This window comes from Mesoplodon bidens (genome assembly GCF_964165515.1).
Source record: "Mesoplodon bidens genome assembly, chromosome: X".
NCBI classification, from domain to species: Eukaryota; Metazoa; Chordata; class Mammalia; order Artiodactyla; family Ziphiidae; genus Mesoplodon; species Mesoplodon bidens.
In genome coordinates, this window is record NC_138163.1 from 21036155 (window position 1) to 21051039 (window position 14885).

Sequence of the window (14885 nt, forward strand, 5' to 3'; positions counted from 1 at the left end):
GATCTCCACGTCTTACTCTTCCGACGTCTTGAAGTTCCCTCCAGTCTATTTTAGAACGTTTTCAACACCTCAAAAAGAAACCCTTGTATCTTGTAGCTATTAATCCCCTATGCTCCCAACAACTTCTGCCTCACCCTTAAGCAATTATTGATCTATTTTGTATCTATAGATTTGCCTGTTCTGAGCATTTCATATGAATAGAATCACATAATATGTGGTCTTTTGTGACTGACTTCTTTCACTTAGCATAATGTTTTTAAGGTTCAGCCATGTTGTAGCATATATTAGTTCTTCATTCCTTTTGATGTCTGAATAATATTCTGTTGTATGGATTTGCCACATTTTGTTTGTCCATTCATCAGTTGATGGGCATTTGGGTTGTTTCCATCTTTGGGTATTATGAGTATTGCTGCTATGAATATTTATGTACAAGTTTTTGTATGGACATATATTTTCATTTATCGTGGGAATATACCTACAAGTGGGTCATACAGTAACACAATTTCACCCTCTGAGAAACTACCAAACTTTTCCAAAGCAGCTATACCATTTTACATTCTCACTAACAGTGTATGATGGTTCTGATTTCTCTAAATCCCCACCAACAGTTATGATTACCTGACTTTTTGATTCTAGCCATCCGAATGGGTATGAAATGGTATCTTTCTGTGGTTTTGATTAGTGTTTTCCTGATGAATAATGATGTCAAGCATCTCTAATGTGCTTGCTGGCCATTTGTATATCTTCCATGGAGAAATGTCTATTTAGATCTTCTGCCCATTTTAAAAGTTGGGTTATTTACCTTCTTATCCCTGGCATGTAAGAGTTCTTTATATATTCTGAATAAAAATCCCTTATCAGATACATGATTTACAAATATTTTCTCCTATTCTGTAGGTGGTTGTGCTATATTCTTTACATGAAATATTTGAGTTGAACTTTGCAACAGCTGTATGAGATATTATCCTTCTATTTTTTTTTTAGAGATCAGAAAACAGGCTCAGAGTGGTTAAGTACCTATCCTAACTCACAACTCCCATGCTAGCATGGGATGGCTCCAGGATTCGCGCTTAGACCTCTATTGGAATTTCAGTTAAAGTTCTCCATCCTCTTGCCTTGATGCTCATATACACTGTTTGTATTTGATGAAAGAAATTGAATGTTAGGATGTATTGCCCTGTCTATTCTTCACTGCTAGACATTCTAGGGGATAAACACTGAAAATGAAAACACTTTGGCAATACTCCTCAAATTGATTCTCTGGGGACCATGCTGATTCCCAGCAGGAAGGTGTAGCCACAAGGCTCCTGAGGTTGGTTGAATTGATGTTCTGAGCCTGGATTTATAAGCATGGGGAATTGTTCTTTTAAAAGACAATGACAAAGAGAACCCTTCTAATGTGAGCCAGATGCAGCCATGATTTTGATTAAATGTTTGCTGGTAACCATACTTAGGTGGGAACATCTGCCCACTGATGAGCTCCCTGGAGTTTTAGCAGGTGAATTTATGTAGGAAATACAGCTCCAAGTACTTCTTCCTGAGGAGAGATGTTAGGCAAAAAGAAGCTTAATTTCCTTTCTTCCATTTTTTGTCCACCTGCCATTTAGGAAGCCTAAGTAAACACATTCCTGTATTGGGATAATACCACTTCCCCTTGGCCTTCCATCTTCCCCAGCTTTGGCTTTGCAGGTGCCCAGTAAGTGTTGGTGCTTGCATCTGGGCCACATCTGTGCAGGCATCTTGGGTTGTCCAAGAATAGTGCATGGCTCCATAAGCCTATAGTAGCAACCCTCTGACATTAGAATTTGCTGTTGATATTTTTCATACACACTCACACTCTTGAGCAAACACACTCCTTTCCTTTCAGATCTACCCTCTTAGATGTCCTTACTAGTCTATCTTTGAAATGCTGGATCATCATACAGCATACATGATATTTAGAGGAAACAGGTTCCAATGGTGTTTCTGGATTCTTCTTAGATCTAGGTCAGCCTAGAATAAGCAATCTCCAGTCTGGAGGGCTTTACTCACCTCCCAATCTGCCATGCAGTCACAAGGTCCATCGTGTCTTATCACTTTTACTTAAGTCACCACGCTGCAGATTATCCATCATTAACTAGACCCTTATTCACGTATTGCTCTGCCCTTGACAGAATTGGACCCAACTCTCTCCCCAACTTCATGAGCGCTTCTTTCCTGCCCTCTGTAACTCATAGTCTATCATTAAGAAACTCCCCAGTAGCTTCAAGTTGTTCTCTCCGTGTTCCCTTAATCTCTGTTTTACGACTGGAATATGGCTGTACCTTGAGGAAATCACTTCCCCTGCAGTCCTCTTGAGCAAACGTTAGTTTTCCTCACATACCCCAAGGAGTCGACTCATTGTCACTTTCAAACCATTTCTGCTCCTTTCTCTTTCAAAATTCAGAGCTCATTTGTAGTTCTTGCTATTAGATAATATCATGTGCTACGTCATCTTATTCCTTTACCTTCATTCATTAGACACTTTCCTGATCTTCTTCTCCACTTTTAGTACTGCCACCATCTTGGCAACTTCAACATCTGTCATCTATGTGGATATTCATCCAGCATTTTTGGCTTTGCAAACCTTTCATGCCCTCAATTCCAATGATATTTTTCTTCCATCATACTTAAGCCACTCACTCTAATGCTCATGCACTAGACATTGACATTCTCAAAAATTACAGCAACTCTGAAATCCTGATTTTAAAACATACATCTCTTGGGCTACAACTGATTATCCTTCCTAGCAAAATACCTCTCTCACATGCAGGTATACACACCTATACACACCCAACTCTAAAAATTCTTCAATTTTGAACTCCAATCTGTGAATTCTACTACTTTTCAGCATCAGCCACATTTCTCTTTTCGCATTTCCTCATTGCTTACCAATTTATCATTAGTATCACTTACTTTCATAAACCTTCATCTCCCTACTCACGTTCCCACCCTAGTACTTCCCTGGCAAAACCACAACCCTTGTTAAATTTAGCTATCTACCTGCTTTGTTCCTATATATAAGTGATGGATGTTGCTGTAGAAATTTACAAGACAAAGCTAACTGATCTCACCTTAAATTCTTGACCACATATCTTAAATTATCAATCCTTCCATATTATACACCCATTTCCATTATACAAAATGAATATCCAATACTTTATCTTCCCCTCAAATTCTCAAATCCCTACCCTCACTCTTGTTATTTTATGCCCTTATCTCATCCTTCACTGAGAAAACTGAAGAGTCAAGAGAAAATTCTTTTATATGTTCCCCACCAAATCTACCATCTTACCTGCATTTGTAATCATACCATAATCATTTCCTTCTCCACTGTAAAATCTATAAATATTACTCGTTCTCATGGAAAGCCAACATTTCCACATTTGCTACCGATCCCATCTACTAGTGCTCTGAATATCCCTCTTGCTTTCTCAATATTTTTTCTTCTGCAATTATCCCTTTGGTGTTTTATGTCATCAGTTTCATTCAGTCATTTATATTGGCTAGATGCATTCTAGAATCTACCCTCTTAAAAATACACTCTCTTAATACCAAATCCCCCTCCAGCTATAGTCTCATTTTTCTCCTCCCCTTAGCACCAAAACTCTCGAAAGAAATTGTCTATCCGCCCCTCACTTTCTGATCTCACATTTTCTCCTTAATACACATCCAGGTTTATATTAAAATATTTTCCACTCTTTCAATTTCCTTCTTATCAAATTTACCAATGACCTCACTACTAAAAAGTTCAATCATCATTTGTCTGTCCCTATATTACCTGTAAAAGGTATTTAATAAAGTTGACCATTTTTAACTTCTTGAAACGTTATCTGCCCTTTGCTTTTGTGTTGCTCAATTCACTTCTTTTTTTTTTTGTTCCCTCCTTTTCAACTCTTTTCATTATATACCTAGGAGTAGAGTTACTGGGTAATATGGCAAGTCTATGTTTAACTTGTTGAGTAACTGCCAAAATGTTTTCCACAGAGGCTGTATCATTTTATGTTCCCACCAGAAGTGTATGAGTGTTTCAGTTTCTCTACATCCTTGTCAATACTTGTTATTTTCCTTTGAAAAAAGTTATAGCCTTCCTAGTGGGTATGCAGTGGTATCTCATCGTGGTTTTGATTTGCATTTCCCTAACGACTAATGGTATTGAGCATATTTTCATATGTTTGCTGGCTATTTGTATATCTTCATTAGCACAATGTCTATTTAAGTCCTTTACCTGATTTTCAGTTGGGTTGTTTGTATTTTTGTTGTTGAGTTGTAAGAGTTCTTTCTGTATTCTGGATACTACACTTTTATTAAATATATGATTTGCAAGGATCTTTCTTTGGTGTGCCTTTTTGCTTTCTTCATGGTATTTTTTTTGCAGAAGAAAACATTTTAAAATTTGATATAGTCCAATTTACTCTTTCTTTGTTGCTTGTGCTTTTTGTGTCATATCTAGGAAACCATTGCTTAACCAAGTTCTATATGTTTTTGATCCCCATAACTGACCAAAAAAGTTGCAACCCATTCATTCAACAGAAATATTCATGGCCACCTACTATGTGCCAGGCTCTACTGTAAATACTGGGGAGAGTGATGAACAAGATGGTGGAGACAGAGATTGCTAGCTTATCTCCAACATTTAAGTTCTCCTCTTCTACTAGGTAGACTACATTTCTCATTTTCTCTTGTAGTTAGATGTGGCTATGTGAGTTTTTCCCAAGGAAATGTGAGCAGGAGTAATGCATACCCCTTTTGAGCCTGGCCCATAAATATTCCCATGTGCCCTCCTATATGCTCTTTTCTGCTTCTGCGATTGGAATGGAGATGTCCTGGCAGAAATGACAGAAACCACTCTTTTGCCACTTATCTCAATAGGGTTGTGACGAGGATTAAATATGTATATGGGTATATAGCATAATTCCTACATAGAGTTAGTAGTCAATAAATGTTAGTTTCTGTAATTATTATTACAGTCTTTCGGTGCTACAGTAGTCACCCAGGATGGGAAACATGTTAGCAACCCCTCATAATTCAGCAGATAGTACAATGAAGTCTGCTCTTTTGTGACCAGTGTGTCAGACCTCCTGAGGCTAGCAGTCTTTTCTCTTTCTACACAGTTTCTCTGTGATGAACCAAGATAATTCTAAGCCACCTTAAATAATATTTAAAGGACCATAATTTGGGAAATACTAATCTAGTGAAACATAGTTTAACTGAAAACAATGTAAGTGTGGTTATAATGGTTATGAGAATTCTAAACTGTGCTAAACACCTTGCATTTACACAACATTATTCTATAAAAGAGCCCTACCACTGCCTCTTCCCCTGCTTACCTATATCTGATAAGAAAGCTCAGGTACTCTCTCTTCTGTGGGCCAGGAGGAAGTTCAGACTGTGCAAAACCTGACCTGTGTGTGGGAACACTCCAGCGTCATCCCCTCACCACCATAAAAGCCAAGCCAGTCTCCTTCTTCTGCTCTCTTAAGCCATTCTTGAACCTGCTTGAGAGCCTGCCCTGCTCTCCCCAGAAAGCCTCCTTATGTAGTAAAGTTTTTCATACTCTCTAGGTGTATGTGTTATCAGTCTCGACATCCAAACCGAATTTGGGTTGAAGGATCCATCCTGTCTCTGTGGTGTGATTACAACAACTGGCCCTGTGAGCAGGACATCAAGGTGCTATCCCTTACCACCAGGGGTCTTTCTTCTCTTGCTTTGGCTTTCTAACTGGCTCTGCTCTATGCTGGTGAACAGGCAGTTGGGCTACTGCCTGCTGGCTAGCCTGTGCTTTGAACTTGCTTCTTTGTGCTGCATTTGTTAGTCCTACTGAGTGTCTGCTAAAGCTTTGACCCACATAAGTCAGTTGAGCCACTTGGCATATAGTGAAAGGATTATTGGATTGGGACCTTCCTTAAAGCAGTCCTGAATCCTGTGTCTCAACCTGGACCTATTTGTGATTCTCAGGTTGAATCACGTGTTTCAATTCCAAACTAAGGTGCGACTGATACTAACCTCAAAGAAATGACTCTTACCTTGTGAACACTGGTTGTGTCTCAACCACATGTTGGCCCCCTTTCTATATAGAGCTCAGGAGAAAGACTGACAGTCTGTTCAATATACAGGTCCATTGGATGGTCACTCGTGTGGAGGAAGAGCCGTTAACTATGTGGGATGCTGAGGTCATACTTCTAAAAGTAAATGACGCACTAGTACCTTACAAAATGCTTCTGCTGCTGCCCCTGTGCCTCTGTCATAAATAAAAATGATCCTGATCCTCAGACCTCTAGAGAAAAACATTTGTGTCACCTCTGTGACAAAGCCAAGAGATTAGTTCAACCATTGCCACGGGGAAGTCCATAACACTGATGGTACTGACTTGATTTGAGGTTCTCTGGAAGAAGAAACTTATAAAAACTTTTACCTATAAGAGCAATAACATCTGCAGACCTAATGTAAAAGACAAAACACAAGACCCCAAACTGTCAAAGTCTTCAAAAACAAGAAGTCTAAAAAACTGTCACAGCCAAGAGGAGCCTAAGAAGTTATAACAAGGAATGACTAAATAGAATGTAGAATCTTGGTTGGGATCCTGGGACAGAAGAAGAATATTAGGTAAAAAATAAGGCAATCTGGGGCTTCCACGGTGGCACAGAGGTTGAGAATCTACCTGCTGATGCAGGGGACACGGGTTCGAGCCCTGATCTGGGAAGATCCGACATGCCGCACAGCAACTAGGCCCGTGAGCCACAGCCGCTGAGCCTGCGCATCTGGAGCCTGTGCTCCGCAACAAGAGAGGCCACGACAGTGAGAGGCCCGCCCATCACGATGAAGAGTGGCCCCTGCTTGCCACAACTAGGGAAAGCCCACACACAGAAACGAAGACCCAACACAGCCAAAAATAAAAATAAATTAATTAAAAGAAGGCTCAACATTTAAAAAAAAAAGGAATTCTGATGAAGTACAGACTTTAGTTAATAATACTGTTTCAGTGTTGGTTCACTAAGTTGAACAATTGTACCATACTAATGTACAATGTTAAGAAGGGAAATTTGTTGTGGAGTATATGAATGTGATCTTCACAATTATTCTGTAAATCTAAAACTGTTCTAAAATAAAAAGTTTTAAAAAAAAACACACAATACTAGGTGATGAGATCTGGGAGACAACAGAATTAAACACTGAATGGGGGTGGCCATGTGGAATGGTTTGGAAGGAACACCTTCTCCCTAATATGTGCACCACAAGAATTGAACCAGAGAAGATGAGGAAGAGTGGAAGGTCAGTTTGGGAAGGCTCTTTACTGGGTGTTGAGGAAGCACTCCCTTTCTCTAACCAGAGCACCTAGACTCCTCTGCACCCCTCCCCTCCCCCCACATATCTTCAAGGGTGGTGCTTTGTGATGTCACAGCCACCTCAGCGCTACCATTGGCTGACCAATCAAAGCTGATGGGTGTGGCTCTTCATTGTCCTGGCAGGGTATATATAGAGAGGCCAGGAGCCTTGAAGTAGGGCACACTGTTGCTACTGACATGGCAGAGGAAACTACAGTCCCACAGGAGCCTAACTGCGATGCAGGGACAAACACCGAGAGGTCAGAGCAACAAACACCAGGGGTCCAACGCAAGAGGGAGAGGACGAATTCTCCACTCCAGGGCTATAAGATGGAGAAGGTCAGATTACCCAACTCACGGGCCTCCTCTTCATCCCCCACCCAAGACTTACCCAGCCCTTCCCTGGCACAAACCCCTTCTCAATCCACACCCATTCTCTCAAAGTTCTCCTTCCCATCCTCTTTCCCCAAATCAATATCTTTCTGTATCACCTTGTTTTCCGACCAGATTCGGAAGGTGGTCGAGTTAACAAAATCAGTCCGTCGTCAGAATTCGGGAAGAGGTCCTACACAGAAGAAGTCACAGATACTAGTGTTCTACTACCGGCGGAGTACAATGACTAAAGAGCCAGAGGAGGATGAAAACGTCCCAGAGGGCTCTTCCAGCAGTTCATAAAGTGCTGCCCTGGGTCTATCAGGTGACTGAGACCTTGCTGTCTCTGTTGTCTCTCCAGAGAAAGCACTGGAGAAATGGTCACCTGTGTAGAGACCAAATAAAAAAGCCCTCAGCTATTGATGTACAAGCTGTTGTAGAAAGATGTGTGTGTATCTCTGTCTGTTCTTCGGTAATGGGGACTGAAGGAAGGCAGGAAGGGGCAGGCGTGTGAGAAGGGAGGGAGGTAGTATCCTGCCAGTTTGGGGCCCAGACCAGCCAGTCCATAGTTAGCCAGACACCGGGAATAAGGACTGGGTGAGGACTGAGCTCTGAAGACAGATTTCTTCCTGAACACTTTATCCTGCTGGTGAGGAGGAAAAGGACTTGGTGTTTCTGTGTGTGTTTGGGAGGTCCCAGATGGGGAGAGGGGTGCGGTATGGGTGGTGGCAGTGTGTGTCATAATCTGATTCCACTTTTGATGTTTGACAGTTGACAGTTTTTTTTTTTTTTCTTCTTTTTTTTTTTTTTTGTGGTACGCGGGCCTCTCACTGTTGTGGCCTCTCCCGTTGCGGAGCACAGGCTCCGGACACGCAGGCTCAGCGGCCACGGCTCACGGGCCTATCTGCTCCGCGGCATGTGGGATCTTCCCGGACCGGGGCACGAACCTGTGTCCCCTGCATCGGCAGGCGGACTCTCAACCACTGCGCCACCAGGGAAGCCCTACAGTTGACAGTTTTGAAGCCTCATTAATTCCCCTTCCCCTTCTGGCCCACATCTGGCCCACACTTTATGTTCACCTATTCCCAGCCAGGGAGTAGGTGAACATGAACTAGAAACAGATATGCCTAACCTGAACCATCCGAATTATTTCCGTGCCTAACTTTTCCATAGCCAAGACATCCATTACCCTAAAATATCCTCTAGTGCATGTGGAGAACCTGACCCAATAAATAATAAAGTTAAGTCTCTTGCCCTTATAATCAGCTTGAAAACTATGGGACCCTATGGTCCTTTCCCCCTAGTTAAAATAATACCTTTCACCTCAGTGTTTAAGAAAAGGTTCAATCTAAATGAAAGCACGGTTTTCACAGATTGAAACCCATTATATAAGACCTATTTAGAGAAGGTGTGGTTATCCCCACTTCTGCTGCATTTAACAGCCAAGTTTTACTTGTTCTTAAACCTGGGAAAACAGGACCAGTGCCTCAGTGTGAATTCGTACCCTTGGCATCATGGCCCCACCTATTGAAATGACTGATTCCACCCAATAATAAATAAGTAACTGGTAAATACTTTGTCGTTATAGCAAAGTATTTGGCTAGCATGTTCTATTCAGTGCCTATTTCAACAACCTCTCAGCTGCAGTTAACCTTCACCTTTAAAGGGACACAATACACCTTCACCTGGGTACTCAATGGGCTCAGTCTCCACGCCTGCCATCTCACATAGTCTTCACAGGCAATATTTTAACCAGCTCTAACTTTTTTCGGGTACACAGTTATGACATCACACTAATGACATCCTCCTTTGAGGAGATTCGCATGAGACACATAGTACAGGGCCCCACCACTTCCGTTAAGTTCCTGAAAATTATTTAGTAAGTTGAGGGCTGCTCCAGTCCTGACAGTGTCAAGAAACAGCTTTTAGTCTTCTTAGGACCCACATTGTTAAAACAAGCCCAACATGTTTTCGACATTTTTAGATTCTGGAGGCAACACTCCTCATTTACAAAGCTTTTTTGTTCTGTAACTTGCAAATAGGCCCAACTTGAATGAGACCCCCTGTAAAAAGATACTAGAATCTGCCTGAATTGCCATAGAACAGGCATTCCTGTTACGGCCCCCCGGGATTCCTTCACTGTGGGAGCTTTAGCAACCTTCTCTCATATATCTTGGAGTCCCTCTACCATCAGTGATGGCCGTTAGTTGCATGGGCTTCTGATACAAGGAACTACCTTCCTTGGCCCAATGCTGTATGCCATTAGTGTAGCAATTGGTGGGTACATACTGGACTTTCCTGGAAATATAGACTATCTCAGGTCCTGAACCTGTGACCCTCAGTATACAGCTGCCCGTTAGGCCTTGGATCATGGAAACAGCACCCTGCAAGCCCAGCACAGCTAGTGAGGCCTCCTTGCTACAGGATGGAGCTGAACCTGGGCTGTCTGCATACCCTACTTTCAGGAGAGGGTAACGTCCCCTGTGCTGGGTCCCTTGCCGGATGCCACAGTGCTAGAGGAGGTCATCTCTTAGAACACTTGGATACCTGGGGAGCCCCTTAGGCTCAACACAGTGAATACCAAAGGGGGTTCATTCACTTAACCAATGGCATTGCCACTGTCACACTTAATGGAGCTTGCTTGACTCTTGCTTCTTTTCATCTCTTAATCAGAATGTTCCTGATAAAGGACAGGACACAGGATCAGCTCAGTTGGCCAAACTTTAGCCAGTTATCTTAGCACTTGGCCATGTCTTAGCCAACAATTGGCCTCATCTTCACATTTTTAGAGATCTTTGGGCCACTGCCAGCGGTCTGACCATCTGTTCTGGCCAATGAAAACAATTCCTTCTCCAAGGTTGCCTCATTTGGGGTAAAGAACTCATAGAATCTCTTGCCTCACGGATACCCAAAATATAAATCAAGGTCACACATCTTCTGCACATATTACAGCCACAATACAATGTCTCACCATAGCACTCTTTACCTTCTTTGAAGTTCTGCACATTGATAGAGAGACTAAGGCACTCATTTCACTTCTCAGAATATATAGTACTAGCTCTTGATAGTACTAGATATTCAATGGAACGTTCACCTTTCTTATTGGTCTCATGCTGCAGGTGCCATAATGGCTTACATAAACAAGTCCAAATTAAATTAAATAAACCACGCAATGTTTTAGTTATCAGACAAACACCATGGGTAAGTTGTCATTGAGACTGATCCCATTTTTTTCAGTTTTATTGAGGTATAATGGATAAATAAAAATTGTATATACTTAAGGTGTAGAACTTGATGTTTCGATTATTTCTATATCTATACCTATATCTATAGAATGAAAGAATCACAACCATCTAATTACCCATCACTTCACAGTTACCAGTTTTTTCTTTTTACTTTTTTTGGTCTAACTGCATTTTTGATGCATAACTCATTATGTGAGTAATAATCCTTTTCATACCTTCTTGGTATATGTGTGGCATCATTAGTCTTGACATTCAAACCAAATTTTGGGTGAGGGATGTACATTCCACTTCTGTGAGGTGACAACAAGCTCACATATCCATAAATATAGATATATGTAGATATACTCAGAGGCATATGAGTATGACACTTTAAAAAAGATACCAGTATTTCAGGAAACAAATATGTCCTGAGTGCCTAGTAGGTGTCAGATATTACTCTTGGTTCTGGAATTAGAGTGAAGAACATGAAATCAATAGTTCCTGTCCTCAAGTAACTTCTGTTTTCATGGGCAAAGGGGTCGTTCTTGTTGTTGGTGTGGGGAACCTTCTCTAAGGAGCTGATATTTGAATCAAGATCTGAATAATGAGGTCGAGTCAGCTGTGTGAAGACTTTGAAGAAGAGCATTTTAGGTAGACTAGCAAGTAGCAATGCCGTGAGGCCAGAACGGGAACACTGTGTTGAGGAAGAGCAGAAGGGTGAGTGACTGGAGTGCAGTCAGAGATGGGCAGAGCGGAGATTGATGACCGAGACTGGAGAGGCTGGCAGAGAAGTGGTCACATAGGGACTTGCAGGGTAAGAACTTGGATTTTATCTTACATGCAGTGGAGGGCCACTGGATGGTTTGATAAAGGAAAGTGATGTCGTCTGATGTATGTTTTAGAAAGTTCACTGGATGTTGTGAACTGTGTAGGACCAGAGGGGTGACAGGCTGTTGGGACAATACAGGTGTGATATGATGATGGCTGGGACTAGGGTTTAGCAGGGGGAATATAACTTAGTGTCTAGTTGAGCAGTTGGGAGCATAGGATTTAAAGTCCGATCTCAATTTACAGCTTCACCACCTAAAAGCTATTTGACCTTGAGTACGTTTCTTAACTCCTGTAAGACTTAGTTTCCTCATCTGTAAAAAGGGAATGATAGGAACATGTATCTAGATCTTAGAGCCATGCTGGGATTAAATGAGGTAATTTATGTAAAACACCTGACATTATATTAGGCCAATAATAAGCATTTGATTAAATGGCTTCTGTTGTTATCATCTATGATATAAATACATACATGCATAATCCTTGCTTCTTTCTCCCCCACTCCCCAAAAGCTAGTGTGTCTTATGTTAACTGCTGCTAACCCATGAGTACTGAACCCTTGTGTTTTCCTTGAAGACACAGTATTTTGGGGCACCTTACCTCAATGGTCAAGCATTCTGGTACCTTGAGATACTTTATAATGTGTCTGTATATGGCTTATGATGAATTTATTCAGTAAGTGGCAGTAGTGTCTGATTTCTAACATTCTCTTCTTTCTACCTAATGAATCATTGCTTGAATACCTATCCCCTTTTCTCCAACCTCTTCCACAGGTCCTAAATGAACAGCAACCCATATTTCTTCCCCAACTGCAAACCTAATGTACTGAACTTAGTCAGATTGCTTTGACAGTTGCTTCCTTTCATTAAACGCAGCTTAGAGTTCTTCTTCCCTCAGAAAAACCTGCTTGCATGTTTCAAAGCAGGTTCTCATTTTATTAGTTCCTGATCAGGACTCTTCCAAAGTCTCTTGTTCCATTTGCCCATCTTCCACACATTACCATCATTTGAGACTATAAATAATAAACTGTTTACTTCCTCCTCCACATTCTTGATGAATGAAATAGGACTAGATGTTGATTCCTTCCTCTTTGAAGGGATTGCTTTCCCTTCCCCACCTAAGGCTGGTGAGTGATGAAAGCATCCTCAGTCTTTAAGGCTAAGCTCAAATGGTTCTTTCCCTCTGAAGCCTCTCTACCACCAATGCCTGCAGAGTTCATTGCCCCTATGGTCCTACAAATTCTTATATTAAAGCAATAGCCATATTGTATTAGAATGGTTCATTTATATGTTTGTCTTGTTGTAATATACAACAAGAAGGAGCATATTTCATTCATCTCTGTAATCCCAACCACTTTAACACACCTGACACAATGTCACGGTTGCTGCTCAATGTAGTTTGATGAACTGCTGGAGGACTGAACAATCAAATCATTCTGTAGATACTGGATCATTTCCTTAACCTGCTCTATAATGTTTGCTTTAGAAAATGTTAAACTTAAAATCATGTAAAATTTTTATTTTGAAAAACTCAAAGTACAAGAAAGAAAGTTAAATAAAAGAACCCTAAACACTAAAAACTCAAAACACTCTCTATGATATGCACACTTTCAGCAACTATCTCTTTGTACATGGCTTTACACATATGTAATTTACATGTGCATTTACATAAAGCAATTATATATAAATGTTGAGATTTATATATATATATGTATATATATACATACATACATACATATACATAAATGTTGAGAAAACCTGTACATCTATAGGATTTTTACACTTCATTAGCCACTCCTCCACTGGATGAGCAGTGTTAAAAGCCTGGTATGAATCTTTGCATATCTTTGTCTATGTTCATAAATAAGGTAACATACATATGTATGCATAAAAACATATAGGGGCACTATTTTACTCTTTACTGCATGTAGTTTTTCTCACTTAGAAACATTTCAGAGAAATGTTTTCCACATCGTCTGGTATAGACTTAACACACTTTTTAAACTAGTTATGTAAAATGCAATGGTTTGAGTGAAAGACAACTTATTAAACCATTCCTCTATCGAGGACATTCAAGTTGATTCCAGTTTTTTGGCTACTAGAAAAAACGTTGCAATTAATCTGAATATATACGTAAAATTTATTTTGTTCATATTCACTGTTATATACCTGTGCTTTTATTTTCTATGGAAGAAGGCCCCGGAAGTGGAATTGCTAAGTTAAAGTTTATGTAAATTCTTAATTTTAATAGGGGTTGCCAGATTGAATTCCAAATGGCTTTAATATACTGCACATTTCCCTCAGCAAATGTATGAGATAACGTATTAACCTCCACAACACTCCAGCAATGTGTGATCACATGTTTAATGGTTTTAAAGTGATATTTCCTTGTTAATTTAATTTCAATATGCCTGATTGCTAGTAAAGTTGAGTAATTTCACTTGTTTATTGGCAAGGTGGTTTTCTGCCTCCTTGAACAGCCCTTTTTACCCTTTTTAACCACTTTCAATTAGGGTGTTTGTCTTTTCTTATTAATGTGTAGGAAATTTTTTATATGTTGGATATTGAACCCTTTATCTGTCATGTGTATTACAAATATATGTTCCTCTATTATTTGTCTTCTGGTTTTATTTACCTTTACGTTTGCCATATGATTACATTTTAAGTTTTAAGCACTCAAATATGTCAGTCATTTCTCCAGAGTGTCTAGGTTTTCCAGCTTGCACAGAAATTTTTCTTGACTCCTAGATTATACATACGTTTTCCATAATATATATATTTTACTTCAACATTTTTATCTTTAGATCATACAGAACTTCATGTTGTGTGAGAGAGGAGTCCAAACTTATTTTATCCTTTTTAATACATATAAATAATAAATGTATGCAGTACTACTAAGAAGAAAATAGAGTCAAAAAACCAAACAAAGCCCACTTTATTTTGGATACAAATCCAGCCCTGAAACTTACTAGCTGTTGCCCTGAGAAAGTCATTTAATTTATGTGAACCTCTTTCCCCATTTGTAAAAGGGAAATAATAATGTCAACATGACAGAAGTTTTATGAGAATTAATGTATGTCAAACACAGTGACTGGCATATAGAGTCAGAGGTCAACAAA

General features: G+C 40.1%; 1 long non-coding RNA gene across 1 annotated transcript; it reads left to right on the plus strand.

The window, feature by feature from the left end:
• Positions 1-1223: 1223 nt before the first annotated feature.
• On the plus strand, positions 1224-6221 carry LOC308608696. The gene is made up of 3 exons (XR_014014215.1): positions 1224-1312; positions 5583-5688; positions 6135-6221. It is a non-coding gene; the product is annotated as an uncharacterized lncRNA (long non-coding RNA).
• The last annotated feature ends 8664 nt before the right edge of the window (positions 6222-14885 follow it).